The following is a 23,263-nucleotide window of genomic DNA, read 5'->3' on the forward strand; positions in this document are numbered from 1 at the left end:
TAGGGGTGTGCCTGACTTATTTTTTAAATAAGTTTGGCTACTGCCTGCTATTTTTTAATCATTCCAAAATGTGGAAATCATTTAAGGAAAAGTAATCTTTTTATATGGCTAATTTTCCAATGCTATTTGCATTTATCAAATCTTAAGACCCACTCCCATAAAAGAAGTATAGGCAGGAGCTGCTTCCCCCAAAAGGCATGTCTTGCCACCTCAGAGTGCTATCTCTCTGACAGCAGAAATCACAGCTTTGTTGATATATGCTATGAGACCTCACAAGTGGAACTGCCAAGGACAAAAAGAAGTAAGGATAACAAGCCTAGATATTAAAGAAAACATGTAAAGGCAGACCATGTGCAAAGAGCTGACAGGGTAGATGTGTACATCTCGAGGAATCACAGAATTGGTTCGCAGGGGGGAGGAGAAATTGAATATGGTAGGAAAAGAAGAGCAGCTACAAATGAACGTACCTGGCTGTTTTAGTCAGCTTTTTCGCTGCTGTGACTAACTGACCCAACCAGTACAACTGTAGAGGGGAAAGAGTTCATTTGAGGGCTCACAGTTTCAGAGGTCTCAATCCATAGATAGCTGGCTCCATTCCACAGGGCTCCAGGTGAGACAGGAACATCATGGTGGAAGAGTGTGGCGGAGGAAAGCAGCTTGGTGATATCAGGAAGAGAGAGATACTCCATTTGTCAGATACAAATATATACCCCAAAGCCACGCCCCAATTCCCACCCCTTCCAGCCACACACTATCACTTCAGTTCCCACTCAGTTAATCCCTATCACGGGTTTGAATCACTGATTGGTTAAGACTGTTACAACCCAATCATTTCACCTCTGAACCTTCTTGCACTGTCTCAAATGTGACCTTTTGGTGGACACCTCACATCCAAACCATAATGCTGGCTTTTCAGATAACAAAGAGTATAGAATTTATAATTCTTAGTATATCAACCTAATGATAACAGTTTAATAAGTTGTTCATAGACTCTTAGAAGTTAGAAATACCTGTAAAGAATTTCCTTATCCAATAAAACTTTGATGGATAGGACAAACTAATAAATTTGTGCAAATACTGCCCAACGTTTCCTCTCCCTCCATGTGTGAGAGATAAATATGGTTTGAAGTGCAGACCCCAAATATACTATTTATCCCAATAAATACTTGTGTCACTATAATCTTAAAAATTGCTGGATGGGGTAAGATGAGTTTCTACCAGTCATCTAAACAGGAGAGAACTGATCACAGCAAGGATGTGTCTGGAAAACTAAATTGTCAAGTTTGTGTTTTGAGAATAAAATAGCAACCTGATACACAGGTTAGAAGCTAAGACTTAGTAAAGAAACCATGTAGCTAAGCAGAATCTGCTCCTCAGGAAAAAAATTACAGATTCCTCTTTATAAAACAAATGAAGTAGTCTGCTCCTACACTGCTGTAGTCTGAATGCTGACTCTTCCTCCCCAGGTCTATATTTTAAAGACTTGATTCCAGGGTGGCACTATTGAGATGTTCAGAGGTCCTTTAGGACCTTGTGGGAAGTCCTTAGATCATTGAGGGGGTGCCCTCAAAGGGGAACTGTGGGACTCTGGTCCTTTCATCTTCCTTATTTACTTCTTGACTAATGAAGTGAAATTTGTTCCTCTATGTGCTCCCACCATGATGTGCTGTCTCACCAATGGTGCAAAGCAAAGGGAGCTAATCAATGGTGGACTGGAACCTCCAAACCATGTCATAAAATAAACCTTTTATCTTTGCAAGTTAATTATCTCAGGTATTTAATTATAGTAACTTAAAAGTTGACTAATACACATACCTACCTAGTTATTAGAATACAATTTTATTTTTTCAAAGGATTTCCTGAGTAGAATGGTGTTCTGCACATAGCAAATTCTCAATAGAAGAGAATCAAGTTCATGATTTCTTTTCCCATTTTTTTTTTCTATCAGGTATTGAACCAGGGTCCTTAACTACTGAGCAACATTCCCAGCCTACTTTATGTTTTATTTAGAGATAGGATCTTGGCAAGTTCCTTAGAGCCTCACTAAGTTGCTGAGGCTGGCTTTGAACTCTCAGTTCTGCCTTAGCTTCCCAAACCAGTGGGATTACAGGTGTGAGCCATAACACCTGGCAAAGTTCATTATTTCTTGAAGAGATATTATATATATTTATTGATTTGAATCAGTTTAAAGTATCTCAGTGGATTTTCTCTAAAATAAATAAAGAGAAGCAGGGCATAATAGCTCATGCCTATAATCCCAGCTACTCAGTAGGTGGAGGAAGGGGGATCACAAGTTTGAGCCCATCCTGGGCAGCTAAGTGAGATTCCCCACCTCAATTTTTTTTTTTTTTAATAATATTTAAAGGGTTGGGGATAGAGTTTAGTGCTAGAGTACCCCTGTGCTCAATTCCTAGGACTGAAAGTAAATTAAAATATAGAAAAAGGAGAATATGAAATTTAAAATCTACTGCCAGTTTACATACATTATTGTGCTTGCTTTAATCAATAACACAGTGCATTTGAATATAGTGGGCAGTCAATAAATGTCTGAAGGAAAAGGGTGTGAATAAATGAATTAGCCAGAATACAACCCCTGATGAAGGAAAGGAATTGCCCCATTCTTTCTTGTGGTTCCCTGCACTAAACTTTCTGAGCCAGCATGCCCACAATGAAGGAACACCATTTGAATAAAGCTTCACAATTGCTCTCTCATTACCGCTGGGCTTCTGGCATCCAGCAGGACTCGGAGTCCTGGTGTTAAGGAATGCATTCTGAGCCTCTGCCGGCACAGGCATGTCACAGTGATGCTTCTAACACAAACTGGAGCTCAAGTTTGTTTCAAGTCTTCACTTGCTTTTGATGGAAGGTGTGCTGGCAGCTGTTGTCATCATTAGCCTTGTGGCAATACTTTTTCCCTTGAGTGTCATGTCTCATATGAAAGCTTAAAGCTCGTTAAATAGGGAGGGGCTTTGGAATAGGTGCCAATGTCAAACAGTAAAGTTTTTATTTTCTCCTGTTGTAACAGCTTTCAAGGTCTAAATTTCCAAATCTCAGTTCCTAACACCACTCAGGATTTTAAATTAGTTAATGGGGTGAGAACAGGAGGATACCAACTCCTTCTCTTGACTTTATGATCTTTACCAGAGAAATAGTAAATAAAAAAATTTAGAACCTGCTAGGCACTAGGGAGTGGAATTCTCCTATAATTCTGGCATTTATGGGATGAATAAGCTGTTGGTTCATGGTTCTGTAACCTAGAGAGTCAAGACATCTGAAGCTGTATGCTCAACTCAATACAGTCAATGTTTTCCTAGCAGCTGAAGCATATAATAATAAATAACAGTTATTGAGCACTTTCTATGTGTCAGGCAATATCTTAAGTATTTTAAATTACAAAACATTCATGAAACACTCTAAGGAAGACACTTGTCTCCATTTTACAGATGAGAAAACCTAATATTAAAGAAGTTGGAAACTTGCTCAAGTTTTTACCTACATTGTAAGGAAGATTTTTAAGAAAGTGTAATGAGCACTTTCTAATATTATATAAACATCTATTCTAGAGACTGTACATTCTTCTAAGGCAAGAGCTATTATTTACTTCATTTTTTATCCCCCATAATACTTAGAACAATGTCTCCCACCTCCAAACTTCCTTTTTTTTTTTTTTTTTTTTTTGCGGTGCTGGGGATCAAACCCAGGGCCTTGTGCTTGCAAGGCAAACACTCTACCGACTGAGCTATCTCCTCAGCCCTCCAAACTTCTTAATAAAAGTTTACTAAGGATACGAAAGGCCCTATAGTTCTAGAGGGGGCAGTATCTCTTTCTCCCCATCTCCCTTTAAATTTTTTTATATTACAGGATATGTTTAAGCTCTAGAACATTTAAAGTCATTCCTACCCTATATACACACACACTCATTTGCCAATTTACCTGGGTCTCTCTGGGGCCAAAAGCAGCAGCTGCTGAATAGGTGAACTTCAACACTAAGTAGCAGGTTAGGACAGGTAATTAATACTGAATCTATTTGAAATTGGAGGTGAAATTTAGGGAAGTAGAAAGTATTTATCAGAGTTGGAATTTGGACAGGATTCTAAGGAAAATACCAATCACCCTTTGATAATATAAAGTATCACATAAACACTGTTTAACTGAATCTGTAGAAAGTAAGAAAGGACACATCACCCCTGGACAAATTCTTCCATTGAGAAGGGTCTTTGTTCTTTCATAGTAACTCCTTGTATCAAACAAAGAAAATCTTTTGTTGTCAGGTTCCTACTGAAAGTGAACCCTAATTAATGGAGTTGAAACGAGGTCTTTCCAGCAGTACAATCTATAATGCACATTTAATTAATGTAAATATCTCCCTTCTGCAAAGTATCTTCACAACCTCTATATTTCAATGTAGAAGGAACCCTAAAAGTGAATTTTGTCAAAATGGAAATTTTATCAGACAGTGCCTGTCTTTCTGTCCAAGATCATTTAGATGTGATCTCACATGAAAGTAAGAGAATGGATTAGGTTAACTTTTCAAGGTCTCTAACCACCTTCAAGTTAGAATTCTATTAAAGACTCTAAACCAAATAAAATCAAATAAAAAGGAGAGAGGTATCAATAGATTTAAGAGATATACTAAGTACAATGTATGGACCTTATTCAACATCTATTTAAAACAAGCATTTTTTGTTTGTTTTTGTTCTTTGATGCTGGGGATTGAATCCAGGGCTTCATGCATGCTAAGCATGCACTCTACCATCGATCTATAGCCCCAGCCCATAACAAAGTAATTGTTTAAAAGAAAGAGAAAGATAACTGGAAAAACTGAATGTATATTGAACATTTAATGTTTGATTTTTTAATTTTTTATTAGAGGCCTTGCTAAGTTGCCAAGGCTGGCCTTGAACTTGAAATCCTCCTGCCTTAGCCTCCCCCAAACCTCCTCAACTCTGTCACCAAAAGCTGGGATTAAAGGTATGCACTACTATGCCCAGAAAAAAAAATTTTAAGTAAATTAATATGGCTATAGATTATAGCATAGGTGGGATGGCTCATAGCTTAAGTGCAATTTCCAGTAACACAATTTTTCTCTCCTTTAAAAAAGAATGCATACAAGAATGCAAATGAATGATGGTGACATTTTTATAGCAATAATCTTGAACTTTCACTAATTCATGATATAAGAACATGATCTACAACTTAAAATTTTTTCTAAACACAAATTTTTATACAATTTTTGGTTTTGTTTGAATTTTTAAAGTATTTCAATCAAGCAAATTACTCTATTTTTCTAAATTTCAAGTTGACCTGAACCAAATTAAATAATTTTTTGACCAATATGTGAAGTCAAAGTGCTTTTCTTTTGTTTTTAGCACTTTCAACGAATCCCTACATGCTCTCATTAACATGTTAAAATATATTGTATATACCTGAAAGTTAAGATACTGTAAGTGCCTTCGAAACCTTACAGCCAAATTTGAAAGATTATATTATATTGCATCATAATAACAGATTGTATATTTAACAAAGGAATGTACACAGCTATTCAAACCAAAAGTTTATTTTAAAAAATGATCTCTAAACAAACTGAACTCAAAAAATTTATCATTCACCTAAAATTCCTAATCTTTTTTGCTTTGTTTATAATTATTGCTATTTTATTCCTGCTTCTTTAAATTTTTCTTATTACATTTTTTTTTAGAGCAGTTTTAGGTTTACAACAAATCTGAGAGAAAGCTGAGAGATGTGCCACATACTATATCCCACACCAGAGCAGTACATTTGTTACAATTGATGAACCTACAATGGCAAATTATCATTATAAAAAGTCCATAGTTTACCTCAGTGTTTATTCTTAGTAGCCACATTCTGTAGGTTTGAATAAATGTATAATAACATGTATCCACCATTTCAGTATTAAATAGATTACTTTTACCATCCTAAAAAATTCTCTGTGCTTTGCCTGTTCACCCCACCCTCCCTTCTAGCCCCAAGCAAGCACTGATGTTTTTACTGTCTCCATGGTTTTGTCTTTTCCAGGATGTCATATGGTTGGAATCATACGGTAAGTAGCCAATTCAGATAGACTTCCTTCACTTATTAATATGCATTGACATTTCCTCCATGTCATTTCATGGCTTGGAGCTCATTTCTCTTTATTCATTAGTAACTCATTTATTTATTTATTTGCAGTGCAGGAGACTGAACACAGGAGTGCCCTACCACTGAGCTACATTCCCAGTCCTTTTTATCTTGAAATAGGATCTGGACTCAAACTTGCAATCATTCCTGTCTCAACATCCTAAATTACTGGGATTAGAGGTATGCATCAACACCCCGGCCTAAATAATTTGTTAACCCAATAGCTTTTTGACTCCCCCCCAGTACTGGGGATTAAATCCAGGGCCTATGAGTGTGCTATACATAGCCCCCAAATTCAAGGTCATGTAGATTTCCTCCTATGTAATCTTCTACAAGTTTTATAGTTTTGTGTTTTACATTAGGTCTGTGAGTCTGTTTTGTGTTAATTTGTGCATATTGTTTGTGTCTGAATTCTTTTTTTTTTTTTTTTTTTTTTTTTTCAGGTAAATGCCCAGTTGTTCCTATACCATTTGTTGAAAAGACTATCTTTTTTCCATTGTATTTCCTTTGCTCTTTTGTCAACGATCAGTTGACTATACTTACATGGGTCTATCTCTGGGCTCTCTATTCTGTTCTATTGATCTCTTGGTCTATAATTTCACCAATACAACACTATATTCATTATTGTAGGTTTATAGTAAGTCTTAAAGTCAGGAATTTCAGTCTTCCAAATCTGATTTTTCCTTCAATGTTAGGTTGACTATCATGAACTTTTGCCTCTCCATGAGGACTTTAGAATCCATTTGTTGAGGTCCACAAAATAACTTGCTAGGATACTGAATGGGATTTTACCAAACCTATGAATCAAGTTGGTAAGAACTGATATCTTAGCAGTATTGAATCTTCTATCTATGAACAAGAATATCTATAACTTCATTTATTTAGTTATTCAATTTCATCTTTTTGTAATTTTCCTCATGTAGATCTTGTACATATTTTATTAGACTTGTACTTGTTTCATATTGGGGGTGCTCATATAAATATTATGTTTTTAATTTCAAAATCCATTTGTTTACTGCTGATACATAGGAAAGTGATTGACTTTTATGCATTAACCTTTTGACCCACAATCTTGCCATAACTTCATATTTGTTCCTAGAATTTTTTGTCAGTTCTTTCAGATTTCCTACACAGATAATTATGTCATCTGCAAAAAAAAAGTTTTATTTTTTCAGTATGCCTTTCATTTATTTTTCTTGTGTATTTCATTATCTAGGACTTCCAGTACAATGTTGAAAACGGTAGTTAGAAGGGACATCCTTGCCGTGTTCTGCTTCTTGGTGGAAAAGCTTCCAGTTTCTCATCATTAAGTATGATGTTAAATGAGGATTTTTACACATGTTCTTTATCAAGTTGAGGAAGTTCCCTTCTACTCTTACCTTGTTAAGAGTCTTTAACATCAATAGGTATTGCAGTTTATCAAATGCCTTTTTGTCACTGAACAATGTGATCATGTGGTTTTTCTTCTACAACTGACGATGTAATATATGACATTAATTGATATTTGAATGTAGAACCAGTCTTTCATACCTGACAGAAATCTCACTAAGTCCTGTTTTATAATTCTTTTTATACATTGCTGGATTCAATCAATTTTGTTTAAGAGTGTATTTCTGCCTAAAGTCCTTCAAAAATATGGCAGACTGTGAATTGACCCAACATGATCCCTGCCTCCTAGTGCTGTATGTTTTTGCCTAATCCCTTCCCTTTGACTGAGGGCTTCTAGCCATATAGAATATGACAAAAATAATGGAATGGTGATTATGTTACACTATATATTACTCTGTCTTGCTAGTTGACTTACTCTAGACATTATCTTACTTTAATTTGGGTGATTATATACTTATTTCTGTTTTGAAGAACTGAAGGTTACAGTCATTGAGCTGTACATATCAAAGTTGCTAGAAACACACACCAAACCCTTTTCTAGCAGAAGATATTTTTTATCATGTAGAACCCAACATATGTAACTTTTCAGGGTTTTTAAGAGGGCATAAATTGAGTTCAATTATATATTTTCTCTTTAAAACTCTTCCTTTTTGGAAAACTTCTTAAGTGGTTTTGTTTAGTTTCTCAAAATATGCCCCAGAACAATGTGGAACCTCGATACTATTAAACTTTATAAAATAGTAACAAGAATTTCTGGTAAGGCACATTGGTAACTGCCTCCAAGTATGACCTCTATTTTCTATTCAGGAAATGTGCTACGTTCATTTTATCAGGTCTGTGTGCTCTCAAAGAGTCCACTTTAATGTTATGAGGAAGAAATGATACATCAATCACACCCTGTTTTGTTTTGTTTTCTTCAAAACACTAATTTTCCCAGTGAGAAAATGGATATAGTCTGAATTTCCTTTATTACAGTAAATTTATACAGTAAATTACAGTAAATTTCCTTTATTAGACTCCAGTCAAGGAGTACAAGGAGAAAAGTTCTAGATGATAAAAAACAAAAAGAGCAGTGAGAAGCAAAGCCTTCAGCATTTAATTCTAGATGATGTATCTAAGCACCAGTCTAAGAGGCTTCACGACTCTACCCACACACATTAGCCTCCAATATATCTGTCCCTGCAAGCCCTGACATTCTTAGCCCACAGCTGCTTTGAGTAGTGAGATTTCTAGATTTGCCATGGCAAGATTCTGTGTATTATGAATATACAGTGGGGTAAATTGTCTGAATGGACCCAATTGTGCAAAATGCTATGTCCCACAAGAACTGGTCAGAGAAAAGATAGTGACAGGGCCTGCAGGGCCAGCCATAATTGAATGGAGTGTTTCTTCACCTTGTTGGGGAAAAGATGTTAATTGGCACATAACCTCTCAGATTTGTTCACCAGATGCCAAAAATGGAAACAGTGACATTCTGAGTCAGGTATTAAATATTTATTCCTTCAGGAAATAACTTTTAACCAGAAATTACTTCCATTTCCTTAGTCAAGTCTCAACCCCGTACAAAGAGTTTCTCCTTAAACCTAGAGTATTTCTATTTCCTTCAACAATATTGGTTTATTCAGAAAAGATAATCTCTGACTTTTTGTTACCATATAGATATTTACCTGTTGCTGAGTTACAAAAGATATCTACTGCTCCTCATTTTCCTCTCCAAGAAAAACTTTCCAAAGAAGAGTATTTGTCATCTGTGTCTGTAGCTTTGAGTCAGAGTTTTCATGGTTGGTTGTCTGATGAAATAGAACAGTAATTCCTGTTAGTACCTAATTTTAGCCTCAGTGTTTTCAATAATGTTGAAGACTATATGTACCGAAATCTCCATTATTTACTTATCTGTTACATTCAACTAGAAATAGTGATACAGGCGAAACAATATTTCTGTCTTTGAGAGGAACACATTTTTTCATAATGGCGAGAGTTGGAATTTAGAACCTTTCATCTCATGACCAACACAAATAAAGCAGTTATTAATGCTTTACAATGCTAACAATCAGAACTTACAATTTTGATAGTGATCATACTCACTTGGTTGTCTTAAACACATGTTTATGGCAAGGCAAGAACCAGCCACATAATTTACAGAGGTGCAAAGTGAAAATTTGAGGTCTATCATTCAAAAATTGTAAAAATTCCAAATCAGATAATAAAATCAAGCCTGAGCCTTTCTATGTTTGACTGCACAGTTTTCATACCCACAAAGTTGGCCCTAGACAGAGCAGCCATATTGAATGACAAGTACTATTAAGACCCATTTTTTGCTTAATTTTTCACTCATTCACATTATTTCATATTTTAATACCAATAAGTTCAAAGAAGTGTCAGTAAACACAGAATCCATGGACATGAACTTTTCTACATGTTTTATAAATTACATAATAACTTAATTAATAAGTTCAATGGTACTTTGGGTCAGACCATTTAAAACAGGTTTTAATGTTTAATCAGTGATCCCCAAACTGTGAACTCTTTTATTGTCCTAATAATTCCTCTTTCTGAAATCAGGTAATTAATATGGCAATCAACTTTAATACTGGGAAGCCAAGGCACAGAAGTAGGAGGTAGAACAGTTTTGAGAAAGCAGTAGAACTGAGGACTTCCATATTGATATCTCATGAATGGATACAACAAAGACTCTATAAGACCACTGTAAATAACTGCCATACTTTGAATTTTTATGAGCCAGACACCATGATAAGCATATTAACTCACTTAGTCCTCCCAACAACCCTATGAAATAAATAAAGGAAGAGAAGGTATTCACAAAAGCAAAGCGAGTCACTTGAATAGACATCACAAAAAATTGCCATTGGGAACTAAATTGGTCACAATCCAGGCATACTTAAATAGGGTAACCAAAAGGCATTCATTAAAGGGAGTATGTACAAGAGCGTGGGCAGATTTTTAGAGAAGGTAGTAAGGATAATGCAGGGCCCTGTAAACCTATAAAAACAGAGGTTACCATGACCTCTGTTAGCAGTGTATTCAAGGCTTCCTGGCAGAAGATGTGGCCTCTATTAAAGGAATACAGCCAACTAGTGGTGACTTCACAGGGGAAGACCTGGGAAAATAAATGCTCAGACCATACTCTCTTCCTCCCTCAGATTTCCTAGGAGTGCCCTGCACTGACCAAACCCAACAAGAGGCCCCAAGGGAGTTAAATTATGTAGTACAGTGATTCTCAAAGATTAGCAAGCATCAGAATCACAGCAGAGGGTTGGGGGACTGTTAGAACACAGCAATCTGTGTTCTAAGAGCAATGGGGGTAGGACCTGAAAATTTGCATTTTCAATAAACCCCCAGGTGTTGCTGATGCTGCTGGTCTAGGAATCACACTTGGAAAACCACTGACTTAAAGTCAGCAAATCAGTCTCTGTGAGCAGAAAGCAGGGTAGAGAAGGGTAGAGTGTGCAATTGGAAGACATCCAACATAGGAACAATAGAAGCTGGTATGAGGACAAGGGACTTATTTATCATCAAAACAGTGCTTCTAATTGTTGTCCCTTTGTTTGTTCTCTTTCCCCCCTCTGTGAATGCTGAAAGCTTTATTTTGTTGCCTTGGTGAGAGCACACAGAAGCTTGAAATATTTGCAACGTACCTTCTAAATAGGCCCTTGAAAAACTCCAAACTTCCAACAATGTCTACTCCACACTGCCAGTGACCAACCAGAATGGGTGCCTACAAGGAGAGTGTTGACAGAGTAGAGACTTTGGCTTTTCCTTTTACTACTATGTACAGGAGCATGCCATCCTCTCTGTCCGGGAAAATCTAGAAAGTTGACAGCTTCAATGCTAAATCTATGATAGATTCTCATGAATGGACTGACTATAGAAAGAATTATTAAGTTTTTGATGGGTGGGATCATCAATCAAGACTTGTAAGTAACTGAAATATAAGGCTGAACTGGATGATCTCTCAGTTACAAAGCAGCTTGCTCTTACTACGTTTTTATTAAAGTCCAACAATGAGATTATATTAAAGATAATTGAATCCTTTCTAGCAGAGACAGAATGTAAAACTAAAAGCTAAAATTTTACCCTTCTCTGTATAAACAAAGTCAAGCATGTCAGATTAATGAATGACTTACTTGGGAAAACTTGGAGACAAGGATTTAATGTGTATTTTATAGTGGAAAAGTTGTTTCCATTTCCTGGCAGAGATCTCAGAGCACCTAACGTACATGAAAAATGAAAAGTTCTCAAGAACTATGCAAAGCCATGATTATCTTATTTATTCCCTCAGGTACATAACATTAGCTTTTAGTTATCTACTTAATATACATAGTATTTTTATCTGTTTTATGGGATTTTATTATATTTTGAAAGATGTACATTTTTTATTCTGCTTTAAGTGAGAAAACAAAAGCTGAATTCTGAAACAGATCATGTTTAAATCAGTTATTTAAATCAGAATCCTAGCTTCTGTACAAATTGGGGAAAGGGAAGCGGTAAACGTTAACTTGAAAATTCTGCATTTGTTTACTTATTTATAGGCAAATTTCTAAAGCTACACCTTAGAATTTTAAATCCAAATACCAATTTAAGAATCAAACCAAAGAATTATTCTACTCAGAAGATCATTACATCCTATTAGCCCTTTTAGTGTTCACAGTATTCATCTATGAAATTAAACTTAACACTGTGTTCTTCAAAAATCAGATAATGACCTAGCATGGTGGTACATGCTTATAATCCCAGCAACTTGGGAAGCTGAGACAGGAGGATCTCTACTGGAGGTCAGCCTGGGCAACTGAGCAAGATCCTGCCTCAAAATAAAAAGGTCTGTGGTAGAGACCTTGGGTTTAATTCTCAGTACCAAAAAAAAAAAAAAAAAAAAAATCAGAAAATGGTCAAAATAATGCTGCATAAAACGGGCAAAGAATTAGTGAGTGTACTTCCATTCAAAGAATAAATATTTACTTTTAAAATGCATTAAGGTAAACTATTTGGCCAAATAATAGAAATTAATTCAGCCCAAAGATGCACAATGTAAGCCAGTCTCCCACAAATTCATTCTCCCATTCCTCCAAAAACAGGTACTTTGCTCTAATTGCACAGGAACGGAAAGACCTTTGACACTGTTTGAAGCACCACAACCCCCAGCCATATGGAGGTCTCCACAGTGAGGCCAAAGCCTAGAGACAATGGAGGCTGCAAAGATGCTGTGAGACTGGAAACTGACATGAAACACAGTGCCTGGGATGTGTCGGCCTCTGGGTCATTATCTTTTTTCCAAGAGAACTGATCACGTGAATGAGGCATGAATTGAAAATAAAACCTCCAGGTAAAAATGATCGCAGGTTGGTTGGATAATAACATCATTTAAAAGAATAAAATCAATACTATTTGCTATAAAAAATTTCAAACATTTGAGAAGGCAATAAAGTGAAAAGTAGAAATAACTTTACCTCTCTCTCAGCTTCTAGTCACACTTCCCAGAGTAGTTTTTCTTTTGTACTCTTCCAGGAATTCTCTACGCAAATTAAAAAATGTAAATAAGAGTATTCTTTGATTATATACAAATGAGATCACAATTTAAATATTTCTCAATAAAATTTTTTTATTTAATGTATCTTAGAGATTTTTTATAATGGTATATGTGTATCTATCTCCTGATGAATATTACTATTTAGACTGTAATTATCATAATTTAATTAATCAGTCCTCTATTGATGAACATTCAGGTTGTTTTTAGGTATTTCCTATTAAAAACCATTTGCAATTGAAACAATATAGAAATACTTTTTCTCATCTTTCAGATTGGCAATACAAAAGTTTGAAAGCATACTCTATTGGCAAGTCAGTCAGGAAACAGGCATTCTTGTATATTGCTGGCAGTAATGCAACATAATGCAACACCTACGGAGAAGAATCTCAGCATTATCTAGCAAAATTACATATATATTTTTCCATTGATCTAGCACTTTTATTTTTCAGAATTTATGCCAAAAATATACTTTCAAAAATGTAAATGTAAATGTTGTGATAGATTATCCAGATCCCCTTTTTAAGACAGAGGCTAACGGTGACCTACTCATGAGTGTGGCAGTAGATGGCTCTCAACCAATATCCTATGAATTGCCTTTGGCTGAAAAGAGTGGCCTCCCAATCCACATCCAAGGACTATTCCATTTGGGGGTACAAGGAATCTGTCCCCTTGCCTCAGGAAAGAAAAAATTTAAAGAGCCATCTGGCTAGAGTTCTCTATGGGACTGGTTGAGTCCTTGAGTGCAACTTCATTGCAGTTCAACTATTCCCAAGGCGGAATCCTTCTTCTTTAATTCCTTCAAAGATGTTAATCATGAAAGTGTTCACAAATAACTTCCTGCAGGAGCTCAAAATCTGTTTCCTAGGTAACTCAACTGGCCAGAATGGTCCAAGGAAGCAGACTCTAAACGAGGTTTTAGAGCTGTATTATCATCCGCTTAGCTGAATGAGGATCACATCACTGCTGGTAGGTGAAGCACTGAAAGTGCCTGACTTGCTTAAGTAGTACAATTGTTAAATCTTTTAGAGGTAGTGAACTGCAATGGGACACCAGTGGAAAGGAAATGTACTGGCATTTGTAGTATCTCATGTTTTTGTTAGAAATACTAATAGTACAGACAATGAAATCAAATGTTTGTTGTTGAGTATCACTGATGAAATACTGGAAAAAAATGGAACCAAAATTTTGAATAAATGGTATTTGCAAATTTTAACTACAAGATGTTGGAAAAGTAGAGAATTTTTCCCCTTTTATATCTCAAGCAAGGGGTTTCAGAGTGCTATTTCCCATGTGTGTTATGGATACACCTTTCTATAGATGTCCCAAAGGGATAGGAAATAGGAGATTTGAAATTAGCTAGCTCAAAAATAAATATATGTTCTATGTTGAAGAATAGTTACAGGAAGTCTCGAGAGATAATGCGTGAGCATAGTTTCCATATTGTGATTGTTTTACAAATGCACTTCAGTCATTGATACCAAAATCTCTAAATGTTGAAATGTATTGATTAAAACTTGCTTTAAGGCCAGAGGCATGGTACCTCCTTGTAAATAAAATCTTAATATTTTCACACAGAGCTGACTTATATCCTATAATGCATATGAACCAGCTGATTGTGGTTGTGCATGCCTATAATTCCAGCAGCTCTGGAGGCTGAAGCAGGAAGATGGTGAGTTCAAAGCCAGCCTCAGCAACTTAGGAAGGCCCTAAGCAACTCAGCAAGACCCTGTCTCTAAACAGAATACAAAAAAGGGCTGGGGATGGGGTTTAGTGGTTAAGTGACCCTGGGTTCAATCCCTGGTACAAAAAGTAATAATACATAGGAACCATGGTGTTACAGAGAATTACCAGTATGAAACACAAATACTAAACTCAGTATAAATTTTTCTACAAAATTATCAATTCTGAAATATAAAGTGAAATAAATTTTGAGCCAAGCACAGTGGTGCACACCTATAATCCCAGTTACTAGGGAAGCTGAGGCAGGAGGATCACAAGATCAAAGCCAGACTTAGCAATTTAGCAAGGCCCTATTGCAAAATAAAATAACAAGGGCTGGGGATGTGACTCAGAGATAAAGCATCCCTAGATTCAATCCCCAGTATAGAAAAAAAAAAAAAAAGAAAGAAATCAACTTTGAAATTGATTGTTAATTCACGTAAAATTACTTTTATAAACAAAGATATGTGCACTTGTTTTGTTATGAAGTTGCAACAGTGTACAGGAACTCTTATATTTCACAATTAAGTCAATATTTGTTATGCTTGATAAACTGAACAAAATAGCAAAATACACAGTATGAATAAATGTTTTACATTCTTCTTTTAATCAACAAAGATCGAGCACATTATTGTGTTAAGTAAATTGCAATAACAAAAAGTAAAATTTAGGTTCTCTACTTATTATTCACTGTTTTCATATAAACTTTCTAATTTAAAATAGGAAGATGAAATTTTAAAAACCCTTTGCCATAAAAGCAATTTAAATAGTGAATACCTAAAATAATGCACTGTATTTTACTGCATTAAAATGCACACTTCAGTACAGTGAAGGACAGAAAAGGGGGATTAAGCAAAAAACCTAGAGGCATGAATGATAATAATAAATTGCTTAACTTCATGTTACAAAGCTAGAAAAAATAAAAGCTTTGATAATATCAATTACAATCTTTTGCACAGAAAAAAATGAAGTATTTAAGTAATTCTGTTCCTCCGCCCTTTTCCCTTTCTCAGCTATAGCTTGCCCAGTGATCTAAGATTATACCCTCTTCATTCTCTAGAGAACAGCATGAAAGTGCTTGTTTGAAAATAAAATGAGGGGTTGAAACCCTATACTTTAGAAGAGAGAATCAGTTACCTGACACCCAATACCTATCCTTGCTGTTAAGAATGTCAGTGTTTCACATGCCCCACTCAGGAAAGGAGTTGCTTCAGTACACGCTTCTGTGGCTTTATTCACTTTGGTTACACTTCAGGGAGTTTAATTTCATGCAAAGCTTTCAGATAGTGCTTAGTAGTGACAGGACCAAATCTGGGTACCTTAAACAGTAGTTGGAATTCAAGAAAAATGAAAGCCACCTGGACTGCTAATGCTTGATCTAAACTTTGGCCTTGCCCTAGAGTTTAGGCTTCACTGAAAAGAAGCAAAATGTTGACATTTCTGGAAGTATTAATTAAAAATGTAAACATAATGGAATGAAAAATGATCTAGTTGCATTGGGTGGGGCATACATTATGACCATAAAGGGAAATGGCAATGAAAAGTGGATGCTGGAGATTTAACTAGACTGAACTGAGTTCATGGAAGGCTTAAGGATCAGCCTCAGTGGGAAGATTGGTGAAACACCTGCCCTACTAGTCCACACATGAACAATGCGCTTATTTTCAAACAAAGAGCAGATAATGCTCAAGCTTTGGAAGGGGAGATCTATTTTTCAGAGAAAGTATGGACACCTGAAAGAAACACAAGGGGCATTGTGTTTAGGAATGAAACATGTGATCTAGGGAAATGCCAGTTTATCCAAGTTCTGGCTGGGTTACTGCTTTGTTAAGAGAAGGGACATATTTTTGAAACAACTGTGATTAAATGAGGTTTAATGTGCCTTTTTGTAATTACCTATAATTTTAAAAGATTACATTGTAGCTTGTAAGCCTGGTTAAAGAACAAATCAGGTGATCTTTTTTTTAAAAATATCTCATGTGTTTTATTGTTTAGAATTTATCCCCAAATACAAAGGAACTCTATTTTTCTGTTTACTAAGAGCAATTTTGTTCATTCACTTTGGTTTTCTCTTTTGGTCTTTGGTTTCTCAACACAGCTATATCAACATCAGTTATTTAACATTTCTCAAAATTCAGATAATCATACTAGTGATTAAAGAACCACCCTGCACAACTAGGATTTCAAAAAGATAAACTGTCAGAACTTACCTATTTACTTTACTCCAAAGGATAGAACCTGAGTGAATCTTTCTTACACATTCAGAGCTCAGAGAGGTGAAGGCTCCCTTAGTCACGAATTATCTCCAAGAATGGACACAGATTGTTAGTATTGCTTTTTGAGCTTCATGCCATTTCTGAACAAGAGGACATTCTCCGAGTGGCTCCATCTGTAAATATGGGGAATTAATTATCCCCTGTAATTATTTTTAGTATTACTCTTTAGAGTTCATTCATGTTTACAAAAATTCAACAGTGTTTTGACCAGTCTTTTACTTATATTATTTCTCATATCCCACTCCTTTCTTCTTACTGAAGCATATAATTTAGTGTTCTTTCAGGAAGCAGTGACTTTTAAGCAGACAATATATCTTAGACAACATTATTTAATTTTTGTATTCTGTTGATGCTGATGAGACATCTGTCATAAGTATGCCATGCATGTAAAAACAATCCATCTTTTCTCTTAAAACTGGAGGAAAACAATTAGAATTAAAGTAATTCTGAGGTTCCTTTCTTCTTTATCCAAAGGACAGAGATATTAACTTTAGATTCATTAATAAATGTATAAGTTTTAAGAAAACCATCGAAATTAGCTACCAAACCAGCAAAGGAGGAAAGAAAAAACAAAATCAATCAAACCAATTGGAAAATGAGAAAGTGGTACATAAAAAAGAAAATAGAATAAATGAAGTGCAAAATAAGACTATAAAAATAATTCAAAATATGTCAATAATCACTAATTTACCAGATATAAGAGACTCCAAAATTATTACTTTCTTAAATCTGGTTAGGCACTGTCAATAAAAGACATTTTCTGAGAGCACAGAAAGGTTGAAAGGAATATTATAGAAACATTTATACTAGGCACCCACTAACAAAATTAAAATATGATGTAGCTGGTCACAGTGACACACACCTATAATCCTAGTGAGTCAGGAGGCTTTGGCAGGACAATCAGGAGGATCAAAAGTTCGAGGCCAGCCTCAGCAATTTAGCAAGGCCCTAAGCAACTTAGCAAGACCCTGTCTCAAAATAAAAAATATGAAGGGCTGGGGATGTAGTTCAGTGGTAAAGCACCCCTGGGTTTAATCCCCAATACCAAAAAATAAAACCAATAGAACAAAACTAATTAATGGTAAGCAGAATTAGAAATGACCCTAAGATTCCCAGGCCCTACTATGCATATGTTTTGCCCAGTTATTCAAACACCAATCTACATGCTACCATTAAAGAATTTCGTAGATATTCAAGTCAATTGACTTTAGATAAGGAGGTTTTCCAGGTGAATCTGACTTAATCACAGGAGCCATTTAAATGTGGTTTTACAGGGAATACAGAAGGCCTCTAGGAGCTGAGAATGGCCCATGGTTGACAGGCAGCAACATAAAGTGGGGATTACAGTCATACCAACAAACTGAACTTTGTCACAACCATATGTGCTTAGAAGAGAACCTGACGCTCTAGATAAGAACATGGCCTAGCAATACCTTGAATTTTTTTTTTTTTTTTTTTTTTTGTGCCAGGCATTGTGCCCAGGGGTGTTAATCACTGAGACACATCCCCAGCCCAAAACCTTATCAGTAGAGGAACAAATAAGAGAAGTGGCCTATAATCAAGAAAAACCAAAATAGTCCATATAAATCAACTTTGAGATGACCCAGATGTTGAAGTTACTGAAGACTTGCAGAAGCTATTATAAACATGGTAAATCTCAGCAGAGAACAAAACCATAAAAAAATAAAATCCATTGCTTTGGGTTATATAATGAATTCATAGATATGATACCCAATGAGCAACAAAAGAAAAGCAGACAAACCATACATCATCAAAATCAAACTCTTTTGCTTCAAAGGAAACTATTAACACAGTGAAAAGGGGAGGTACTGGGGAACAAATTATGTTATGTGCATGTATGAATGTGTCACAATGAACCCCACTATTACGGATAATTATAATTCACCAATAAAAAAGTGAATAGACAACTCATAGAATGAGAGATTATATGATTTGCAAATCATATACCTAATAAGGATATATATAAAAAATATATAGAGAACTCTTATAACTCAATAACAAGAACACAAATATCCCAATTAAAAATGGGCAAAGAATCTGAATAGATAGACTCTAAAGAAGATACACAAGTACACAATATGTGCTTGAAAAGATACTTATTAGCCATTAGGGAAAATCAAATCAAATTACAATGAGATACTACTTCATACACACTAGAATGCAAAAAATCAAAAGTATGGTAAGTGTTGATGAAGATGTGGAGAAATCAGAACACTCATTGACTGCTAGAGAAAATGTAAGATGGTGTTCCCATTTTGGAAACTGATTCTGCAGTCCTCAATCAATTAAACATAGGGCTACCATATGCCCTAGTAATTCCACACCAAGGTATTTACGTAGGAGAAATAAAAATTATGTTCACACAATAACTTGTGCATAAATGTTTATAGCAGTGTTATTCATAACAAAGGTGGAAACAACCCAATGTCCATCAATAAACAAATGGGTAAAAATGCAGCATATTTGTATAATGGAATATTATTTAGCAATACAAAATAATGAAGTTCAGATAAATAACTACAATATAGATAAAGATCGAAAATATCTTTCTAGGCAAAATAAAATAATCAGGTACAAAAAAAACATATATTTTATGATTCCATTTGTATGAAATGTCCAGAATAGGTAAATCCATAGGGATGGAAAATAGATTAGTGGATATGTAGGGCTTGGGTAGAGGTTAGGAATGACAACTAAAGGTACAGGTATTTTAGGTTTTTGTTTTTGCTTTTGCAGGTCTGGGGATGGAACCCAGGGCCTCATACATGTTAAGTAAGTATCTATCACTGAACCATATCCCCAGTCCAGGGTTTCTTTCTGAGGTGATAAAAATGTTCTAAAAAGTAATATGGAAATTATTGCATATATCTAATACACTAAAAGTTCATTTAATTATACACTAGAAATTGATGAATTGTTTTACATGAATTATTTCCCATACAGATGTTGCTTTTTTTTTAAATGAGCTAAATGGAAATCCTACACTAAAAGCTACACAATAGCCAAAATCAAAAATTCAGTAGATAAGCTTAACAGCATATCAGAGAAAGCAACTGAAATAGTGAAGAATGTGAAGATAGATTAATAGAAATTGTACACTTTGGATAACTGGGAAAAAAATATAAAGATGCAAAGGGGCTGAATGTAAAAGAATGGGAAAACATATACCATGAAAATAGAAAATATAAGAAATATGGTATGGCTATATTAATATAAGACCAAGTCAGAAATCAAGAAAAAGAATATTATACAGGATAAAGCAGGAAATTTCTTGATGATGAAAACTCATTAGGAACATGTAACAATTTATGTATATATGTGCCTAATAAGAGCTTCAGAATTCATTAAATAAAATTGATAGAAAAAAAGGGAAAATAGAGAAATCCACAAATTATATTGAAGATTGTCCTCTCTCAGTAACTAAGACAATTAGACAAAAAAAAAAAAAAAAAAAACCATCAAGGGAATAGATGATCAAACATCTTTTTAAAATATTTTTTTATTTGTTGATGGACTTTTAATTTATTCATTTATTTATATGTGGTGCTGAGAATCAAACCCAGTGCCTCACACGTTAGGCAAGTGCTCTACCACTGAGCCACGATCCCAGCCCTGATCAAGCATCTTGAACTAATTAATATTTATAAAACACTTTTGCCAGCAACTGCAGAATGTTCATTCTACTCACGTACACATGAAAACTTCAGGAAGGCAGACTATGAGGAAGTAAATTCTCAATAAATTTATAAGATCTTATACAATGGAATTAAATTAGAAATTAGTTACATTAAATTAGAAAATCCACAAATATCTGTAAATTTAGTAACACAATTCTACTTCATACTTGGGGTAAAAAAAAAAAAAAGAACCACAAAAGAAATTATGAAATATTTTGCTATGCCCTATTCATACCCCTATTCCACCTTTTCTGGGGTCAGGAAAGGAGTGGAGACTAAGGCTTATGAGGGTTTAATCTAAATTTAGTCTCATTTTTTTTTTAACTTTTTATTTTGAAATAATTATAGATTTACACGGTTGCACAAATAATATAGGAAAATCTCATGTACTGTTCATTCACCTTCCCCCAAGAGATACATTGTAAAAACTATAGCTACTTAAAACCAGGAAATCTTAAAACTAGGTAACTGACATTGTCATTTTCTGTGTCATTTTTTCATGTTACATTCATAAAACTAACACCAAAATTAAAATACAGAACTATCACCACAAAGATCTCCCTGTGCTATCCCTTATAGCCACAACATCCTTGGCAACCACTAATTTGTTCTCCATATGTATCGTTTTGTCATTTCTAGAATGTTAGGTAAATGAAATTATACAACAGGTGACCTTCTAAGATTGGTTTGCTGTGGTTTGGAATGGTTCAAGTGTGCCTCCCCCCACAAGGGTTCACGTATGGAAATTTAATTGTAAGTTATTAGAAGGGTAGAAACTTAATCCAACAATGGTGTTTAGTTGCGGGGCTTTTTGAAGGTGATTGGGATGAGATAGAGTCACCAAGTACAGTCATCATGATTGAATAGTGATGGCTTTATAAAAAGAGGAGGAGAAATCAGAAGAGACACACACACGTCTCTTGCCATGGAAATGCCCTGTGCCACCTCAGGCCTCTGCCAGCAAAAACACCAGATGTGGGTCCTTGAATCTCCAGAACTGTGAGCTAAATAAACCTCTTTTATTTATAAACTTACAGCCCTTCATTATAGTAACAAAACAGACCAATAGGGCTGGGAATATAGCTCAGTTGGTAGAGTGCTTGCCTCGAAAGCACAAGGCCCTGGGTACAGTCCCCAGCACAGCAAAAAAAGAAAAAAGAAAGTAAAAAACAGACCAATGTAGGGATTTTTCATTCAGCATATCGCATGTATCAACAACCCATTCCTTTTTATTGCTATTATTCCCTAGTATGAGTATATCACTGTTTGCTTAATATTCATCTATTATAGGACTTTTGATGTTTATAGTTTGGAACTATGATAAGTATTTCAGTCTTGGAACTGTTACAAATAAGACTGCCATGAACACTTGTGTAAAGGTTATTCTGTGAACATAAGTTTTCACCACTGTCACTAAGAAATTTAAAAGAATGCTGCATTTTGGGTCAAAAGTATAATACTAGAATAAAATATTGTTAAATGTGGAGGCCAGGTCACTTCAATTTCACATAGTAAAACCTCCTCTAAAGATCTTTTATCCATCTTTCTCCCAAACTCAGCCTGACAACTATCCACATCGATTTCACTTCTGTTCTTTCTCTTCTTCTCTGCTGCTCCACACATCACTCTTTCTCCCCTCTCTTTATTGTAAGTTATAAAATGATACTTTCTTAACTTCTACCAACTTCTTCCGTCATCGATTTAGAAAAAAACAAAAAGAGTTATTGCTTATTGCTTATCCTACAAATGTTAGGGAGAGACATATGTTCCACATGATATCAAAGTAACCCGAGGGAGAAGCAAGAATTTTCAAATTGATATCAATTGGTACCCTAATTTTTCACTATTTCAGAAAATAGCAATGTATTTCTGTCTATGCATGCCCATTTAGTGCAATTATAGATTACCAAATTAACTCTCATACAAAAGCTTTAAAAGATAAAGAAAAGGCAAATTGAAAATAATACAAACAATGCAAGCACAAAGCAAACCAGAAGAAAACAGTGCAATCTCTTCTCATCAGCCTTATCTTTATTTAAAAAACAGTAACAATAAAATCTGAAAGAAGCTAGCCAAAATAATTTAAAATTATTTTTAAACTATCTGAGATAATTGCAATTATTAGTAGCAATGAACTTCTCTCTGCACCGGAAATGTTAACTACCAATAGAGGTACATGTGTAAATGCGTAAATAAATAAAAGGTACAGAGACCAGTGGGCTGATGTGCTGACAGTGCTGGGCACTCTGCCTCTCTCACTCTGTCCTCCCCACTAGATTGCTCTTGTGAAAGTCAAGCTGCTGAGTTGAGCTGCTACCCAGATCTCTTTGTGTTCCTAAAGCTTCTCTGTTACCTCTTCCCCAATGTGCAGGTCCCTGGACCTGGGTACCAATTGAATGACTTAATTTTGTTTTACTTTGCCTTGGTCCTAGATGGATTTCCTGAATTTGCACCTCACATCTACCTACTCCTGTAAACCTTCAAAGCTATGACCAAAA

The 23,263-nt window shown here is 35.2% G+C and overlaps 2 long non-coding RNA genes across 2 annotated transcripts in view; both read right to left on the reverse strand.

Moving 5' to 3' along the window:
- Window positions 1–9,757, reverse strand: part of LOC306642547 — a 138,774-nt gene extending 129,017 nt beyond the window's left edge. The window contains exon 1 of the long non-coding RNA XR_013758590.1: window positions 9,195–9,757. This is a non-coding gene — a long non-coding RNA (uncharacterized lncRNA). The remainder of the gene's footprint in view (window positions 1–9,194) is intronic.
- A 2,836-nt stretch (window positions 9,758–12,593) lies between these two features.
- On the reverse strand, window positions 12,594–22,014 carry LOC306642551. The gene is made up of 3 exons (XR_013758594.1): window positions 21,679–22,014; window positions 17,002–17,180; window positions 12,594–13,057 (listed from the first exon to the last, which is right to left on the reverse strand). It is a non-coding gene; the product is annotated as an uncharacterized lncRNA (long non-coding RNA).
- Window positions 22,015–23,263: the final 1,249 nt, after the last annotated feature.

Source organism: Sciurus vulgaris (assembly GCF_902686455.1).
Source record: "Sciurus vulgaris genome assembly, chromosome: 13".
NCBI lineage: Eukaryota > Metazoa > Chordata > Mammalia > Rodentia > Sciuridae > Sciurus > Sciurus vulgaris.